The 5735-nt window shown below is 41.0% G+C and overlaps 1 non-coding gene across 1 annotated transcript; it reads left to right on the top strand.

Annotated features, from left to right (window-relative positions):
- The first annotated feature begins 3541 nt into the window (after positions 1-3541).
- LOC112719122 (small nucleolar RNA R71) lies at positions 3542-3649 on the top strand. The gene has a single exon (XR_003161437.1). It is a non-coding gene; the product is annotated as a small nucleolar RNA R71 (small nucleolar RNA).
- The last annotated feature ends 2086 nt before the right edge of the window (positions 3650-5735 follow it).

The raw sequence follows: 5735 nt of genomic DNA on the forward strand, positions 1-5735 counted from the left end.
CCTTAGTTGTCCCATGTTGGAACTCAATTCTCCTAGGGAGGTGTTTAGTTGCTCCCAATAGTTTTGTGGAGGAAAGTGCATCCCTTGAGGTATCTCAGGGATCTCATGATGAGTGGGGTCTCTTGTGTGCTCCATCCTCTTCTTAGTGATGGGCTTGTCCTCATCAATAGGGATGTCTCCCTCTATGTCAACTCCAACTGAATAACAGAGGTGACAAATGAGATGAGGGAAGGCTAACCTTGCCAAGGTAGAGGACTTGTCCGCCACCTTATAGAGTTCTTGAGCTATAACCTCATGAACTTCTATTTCTTCTCCAATCATGATGCTATGAATCATGATAGCCCGGTCTATGGTAACTTCGGACCGGTTGCTAGTGGGGATGATTGAGCGTTGGATAAACTCCAACCATCCTCTAGCCACGGGTTTGAGGTCATGCCTTCTCAATTGAACCGGCTTCCCTCTTGAATCTCTCTTCCATTGGGCGCCCTCTTCACATATGACTGTGAGGACTTGGTCCAACCTTTGATCAAAGTTGACCCTTCTAGTGTAAGGGTGTTCATCTCCTTGCATCATGGGCAAATTGAATGCCAACCTTACACTTTCCGGACTAAAATCCAAGTATTTCCCCCGAACCATAGTAAGATAATTCTTTGGATCCGGGTTCACACTTTGATCATGGTTCTTGGTGATCCATGCATTGGCATAGAACTCTTGAACCATCAAGATTCCGACTTGTTGAATGGGGTTGGTAAGGACTTCCCAACCTCTTCTTCGGATCTCATGTCGGATCTCCGGATATTCACTCTTTTTGAGTGAAAAAGGGACCTCGGGGATCACCTTCTTCAAGGCCACAACTTCATAGAAGTGGTCTTGATGCACCCTTGAGATGAATCTCTCCATCTCCCATGACTCGGAGGTGGAAGCTTTTGCCTTCCCTTTCCTCTTTCTAGAGGTTTCTCCGGCCTTGGATGCCATAAATGGTTATGGAAAAACAAAAAGCAATGCTTTTACCACACCAAACTTAAAAGGTTTGCTCGTCCTCGAGCAAAAGAAGAAAGAAGAGAGTAGAAGAAGAAGAAATGAGGAAGAAGGGAATGGCTTTGTTCTCGGCCAAGGAGGGGAAGAAGTGGTGTTTAGGTTGTGTGAAAATGAAGGAGTGAAGATGGGTTTATATAGGAGAGGGGGAAGGGTAAGGTTCGGTCAAGTGAGGGTGGATTTGGGTGGGAAAGTGGTTTGAATTTCAATGGTGAGGTAGGTGGGGTTTTATGAAGGATGGATGTGAGTAGGGAAGAGAAAGATGGGATTTGATAGGTGAAGGGCTTTTGGGGAAGAGGTGTTGAGGTGATTGGTGAATGGGTGAAGAAGAGAGAGAGTGGTGGGGTAGGTGGGGATCCTGTGGGGTCCACAGATCCTGAGGTGTCAAGGAAAAGTTATCCCTGCACCAAATGGCAAGCAAAATTGCGTTTTTAGCCATTTCTGGCGTTAAACGCCGGGCTGGTGCCCATTTCTGGCGTTTAACGCCAGCTTCTTGCCCTTTTCTGGCGTTTAACGCCAGTCTGGTGCCCCTTTCTGGCGTTAAACGCCCAGAATGGTGCCAGACTGGGCGTTAAACGCCCATCTGCTAACCTTACTGGCGTTTAAACGCCAGTAGGTGCGTCCTCCAGGGTGTGCTATTTTTCTTCCTATTTTTCATTCTGTTTTTGCTCTTTTCATTGATTTTGTGACTTCTCATGATCATCAACCTAAAAAATATAAAATAACAAAAGAAAATAGTTAATTATAAAACATTGGGTTGCCTCCCAACAAGCGCTTCTTTAATGTCATTAGCTTGACAGAGGACTCTCATGGAGCCTCAGAAATGCTCAGAGCTATGTTGGAACCTCCCAACACCAAACTTAGAGTTTGAATGTGGGGGTTCAACACCAAACTTAGAAGTTGGTTGTGGCCTCCCAACACCAAACTTAGAGTTTGACTGTGGGGGCTCTGTTTGGCTCTGTTTTGAGAGAAGCTCTTCATGCTTCCTCTCCATGATGACAGAGGGATATCCTTGAGCCTTAAACACCAAGGATTCTTTATTCACTTGAATGATCAACTCTCCTCTATCAACATCAATCACAGCCCTTGCTGTGGCTAGGAAGGGTCTGCCAAGGATGATGGATTCATCCATGCACTTCCCAGTCTCTAGGACTATGAAATCAGTAGGGATGTAATGGTCTTCAACTTTAACCAGAACATCCTCTACAAGTCCATAGGCTTGTTTTCTTGAATTGTCTGCCATCTCTAGTGAGATTTTTGCAGCTTGCATCTCAGAGATCCCTAACTTCTCCATTACAGAGAGAGGCATGATGTTTACACTTGACCCTAAGTCACACAAGGCCTTCTTGAAGGTCATGGTGCCTATGGTACAAGGTATTGAAAACTTCCCAGGATCCTGTCTCTTTTGAGGCAGTTTCTGCCTAGACAAGTCATCCAGTTCTTTGGTGAGCAAAGGAGGTTCATCCTCCCAAGTCTCATTTCCAAATAACTTGTCATTTAGCTTCATGATAGCTCCAAGGTATTTAGCAACTTGCTCTTCAGTGACATACTCATCCTCTTCAGAGGAAGAATACTCATCAGAGCTCATGAATGGCAGAAGTAAGTCCAATGGAATCTCTATGGTCTCATTTTGAGCCTCAGATTCCCATGGTTCCTCATTGGGGAACTCATTGGAGGCCAGTGGATGTCCATTGAGGTCTTCCTCAGTGGCGTTCACTGCCTCTCCTTCCTCCCAAAATTCGGCCATGTTGATGGCCTTGCACTCTCCTTTTGGATTTTCTTCTGTATTGCTTGGAAGAGTACTAGGAGGGAGTTCATTAATTTTCTTGCTCAGTTGACCCACTTGTCCCTCCAAATTTCTAATGGAAGACCTTGTTTCAGTCATGAAACTTTGAGTGGTTTTGATTAGATCAGAGACCATGGTTGCTAAGTCAGAGTTATTCTGCTTAGAACTCTCTGTCTGTTGCTGAGAAGATGATGGAAAAGGCTTGCTATTGCTAAACCTGTTTCTTCCACCATTATTGTTGTTGAAACCTTGTTGAGGTCTCTGTTGATCCTTCCATGAGAGATTTGGATGATTTCTCCATGAAGGGTTGTAGGTGTTTCCATAGGGTTCTCCCATGTAATTCACCTCTTCCATTGAAGGGTTCTCAGGATCATAAGCTTCTTCCTCAGATGAAGCCTCCTTAGTACTGCTTGGTGCATTTTGCATTCCATACAGACTTTGAGAAATCATATTGACTTGTTGAGTCAATATTTTGTTCTGAGCCAATATGGCATTCAGAGTGTCAATCTCAAGAACTCCTTTCTTCTGACTAGTCCCATTGTTCACAGGATTTCTTTCAGAAGTGTACATGAATTGGTTATTTGCAACCATTTCAATCAGCTCTTGAGCTTCTGTAGGCGTCTTCTTCAGATGAAGAGATCCTCCAGCAGAGCTATCCAAAGACATTTTGGATAGTTCAGAGAGACCATCATAGAAAATACCTATGATGCTCCATTCAGAAAGCATATCAGAAGGGCACTTTCTGATTAATTGTTTGTATCTTTCCCAAGCTTCATAGAGGGATTCTCCTTCCTTCTGTCTGAAGGTTTGGACTTCCACTCTAAGCTTACTCAATTTTTGAGGTGGAAAGAACTTTGCCAAGAAGGCATTGACTAGCTTTTCCTAAGAGTCCAGGCTTTCTTTAGGTTGTGAGTCCAACCATGTCCTAGCTCTGTCTCTTACAGCAAAAGGGAATAGCATAAGTCTGTAGACCTCAGGGTCAACCCCATTAGTCTTGACTGTGTCACAGATTTGCAAGAATTCAGCTAAAAACTGATGAGGATCTTCCAATGGAAGTCCATGGAACTTGCAATTCTGTTGCATTAGAGAAACTAATTGAGGCTTAAGCTCAAAGTTGTTTGCTCCAATGGCAGGGATAGAGATGCTTCTCCCATAGAAGTCGGGAGTAGGTGCAGTAAAGTCACCTAGCACCTTCCTTGCATTGTTGGCATTGTTGTTGTTTTCGGCTGCCATGGGTTCTTCTTCTTTGAAGATTTCTGTTAGGTCCTCTACAGAGAGTTGTGCTTTGGCTTCTCTTAGCTTTCTCTTCAAGGTCCTTTCGGGTTCAGGATCAGCCTCAACAAGAATGCTTTTGTCCTTGCTCCTGCTCATAAGAAAGAGAAGGGAACAAGAAAATGTGGAATCCTCTATGTCACAGTATAGAGATTCCTTTAGGTGTCAAAGGAAAAGAAAAGTAGAAGACAGAAGTAGAAAATTCGAACTTATCAAAGGAGATGGAGTTCGAATTTTGCATTAAGGAATAGTGTTAGTCCATAAATAGAAGGATGTGAGAAGAAGGGAAGTAATTTTCGAAAATTAAGTAAAAGATTTTGAAAACATTTTTGAAAAACACTAATTGATTTTCGAAAATGAAAGTGGAAAAGAAATCAAGTGATTTTTGAAAAAGATTTTGAAATTAAAAATCAGAAAGATTTGATTGAAAACTATTTTGAAAAAGATGTGGTTAAGAAGATATGATTAGTTTTAAAAAAATGTGATTGAGAAGATATGATTTGAAAAACATTTTAAAAAGATTTGATTTTGAAAATTAAAAACTTGGCTAACAAGAAAAGATATGATTCAAACATTAAACCTTTCTCAACAGAAAAGGCAACATACTTGAAATGTTGAATCAAATCATTGATTGATAGCAAGTATTTTTAAAAATAGAAAGAAATTGATTTTGAAAACATATGATTGAAAAGATATGATTTGAAAAAGATTTGATTTTGAAAAACTTTGAAAACTTGAAAAAAAATTGCATTGAAAACAAAATCTTCCCTCTTGTGCCATCCTGGCGTTAAACGCCCAGAATGGTGCACATTCTGGTGTTTAACGCCCAAAACTATACCCTTTTGGGCGTTAAACGCCCAACCAGGTACCCTGGCTGGCGTTTAAACGCCAGCCTGTCCTTCTTCACTGGGCGTTTTGAACGCCCAGCTTTTTCTGTGTAATTCCTCTGCTGTATGTTCTGAATCTTCAATTCTCTGTATTATTGACTTGAGAAGACACAAATTAAAAATATTTTTGGATTTTTAATAATAAGGAAAAATCAAAATGCAACAAGAATCCAATAACAATGCATGCAAGACACCAAACTTAGCAGTTTGTATACTACTGACACTAATGAGAATGCATATGAGACACATAAACACTCAAGTCAAGAGAATTCAAAGATTAGAGTAAGAAATCATCAAGAATTATTTGAAGATCCTTAAGACACATGAATGAATGTATGCAATTGACACCAAACTTAAAATGAAACACTAGACTCAAACAAGAAATATTTTTGGATTTTATGATTTTGTAATTTTTTTTGTGTGATTTTCGAAAATAGAGTGGAAAAAGGTATCAAAATTCTTAATGAGAATTCCAGGAATCATGCAATGTTTAGTCTAAGACTCCGGTCCAGGAATTAGACATGGCTTCACAGCCAGCCAAGCTTTCGAAGAAAGCTTCGGTCTAAAACACTAGACATGGCCAATGGCCAGCCAAGCCTTAGCAGATCACTGCTCCAAAAGCAAGATTGATAGAAATCAACAAGCTCTTGTGATGATAAGTTGAAACCTCGGTCCAATGAAATTAGACATGGCTTCACAGCCAGCCAGATTTCAACAAATCATCATGAAACTCTAGAATTCATCTTCAAGAATTC

This window comes from Arachis hypogaea, chromosome 10 (genome assembly GCF_003086295.3).
Source record: "Arachis hypogaea cultivar Tifrunner chromosome 10, arahy.Tifrunner.gnm2.J5K5, whole genome shotgun sequence".
Taxonomy (NCBI): Eukaryota; Viridiplantae; Streptophyta; class Magnoliopsida; order Fabales; family Fabaceae; genus Arachis; species Arachis hypogaea.